Here is a 1486-nt window from a genome sequence, read left to right on the forward strand (position 1 = left end):
GCGCCTCCTCTGAGTGTCCGTATGCGTTACTCTTTCCTCCTAGTTGTAGGACTTCCACTCAGCCAGCGTTCCTGTGGTTCTGGATGATGTCCGTTCTGTCTTAGTTTCACTTTTGAAGTGGTTGTTCGAGGCAGCAAACTCCGGCGTTAACCTATGCCGCCATCTTGGTTCTCCTCCCCCTGTTCATAGTTTTTTAAAAACTATAGTCTGGCCCTCCAGCTGTCTGAGGGACAGTGAACTGGCCCCCTGTTTAAAAAGTTTGAGGACCCCTGTAGCTAGCAGATGGTGCTGGCACTGAGGAATATAGTTTGGGCTCAGAGCAGAATGGCCAGCCGGGCTTGAGAACCCCGAGGAGGAGCCTTAGAGAGGACCGGTCCAGCATGGTTTGGTTCACACGGCCTGTGGGGACAAGTTTGTATGTGCCCTTTCGGAGGATCCAGCGATGGAAAGTGTTGTTTTTGTCAATGCTGATTGGCCCTGGCCAGTTTGTTTTAAAAGAGAAGTCCCATTTTCATGGGGCTCGTGGCTCTACTGGGCACGGTTATGACATGTGCTGACCCTTGATGTGGGGCAGGCAGGTGGGCACAAAGCTGTGCTGGAAAACTTCCCTCCTCAGTGAACTTGGTTTAAGCGTCTGATTCTCCTGCCATCCATCTGGGTGGCCACAGGACACAGTGAAGTCTTGGCAGGGGTGCAACCTTAGACTGAACTTCGGCCTGTGCTCACATCTCATTTTATTGACTTAACATTTAAATGTCCCAGAAATGACAGGTGACCTTGAAATCTCCTGTGATTTACAAACTTATAAAAATGGCCGATGGCTGCTCTCCCACCATTGTTTCTCCTTTTGGAATTGGATGTAGGAAATATTAAACAGCCTGCTTGCTACGAGTGTGGAAGTGTGTCCACAGAAACTCTTGGGAAAAAGAAAACGGCAAGGAACTAACTTCAAAACCTTAGAAGGCACATTAGCTGCGACTTACACACACTCTGCCTCTAGGTCTCTCAGTGACCCTTCTACCAAAGGGCTGTTTGCTCGTTTGCTCTTCCTTCATGCTCAAGTGCAGCTCCCCAGCCCCCACCTTTGGCTCAGAGAAATATTTGCCCCTGGAATTTCCCTAGGGCTAGGATACTGTTGCCTACAGGTATGGATCCTTCTTCAGGACTGTGAGGGACTTTTCCTTTTTAAGAAATTTCATGAGGATAGTTGCTGTGCTTGGAATTCAGGCTTAGTGTGGGGTTTGCATACTCTGCCTTTACCCTCAGAGTCGGGAGCCCTGGGGTCCCTCTGGATTGGTTTCTGCAGACCTGCCCATCACACTGTTCTGGGAGGGACCCGTACTCATCAACTTCATGGTGAGACTCACTTCCTTGAACACTGCCCTGCCCTGAGTTTGGTTTGAGCACCAGCTGTATGTGTACATGGCCCCATGTAGGCACTGGGATGTATGTCTCTGATTCTGAGGCATAATTACTCACGTGTGTT

Source organism: Myotis davidii, unplaced genomic scaffold (genome assembly GCF_000327345.1).
Source record: "Myotis davidii unplaced genomic scaffold, ASM32734v1 scaffold207, whole genome shotgun sequence".
NCBI classification, from domain to species: Eukaryota; Metazoa; Chordata; class Mammalia; order Chiroptera; family Vespertilionidae; genus Myotis; species Myotis davidii.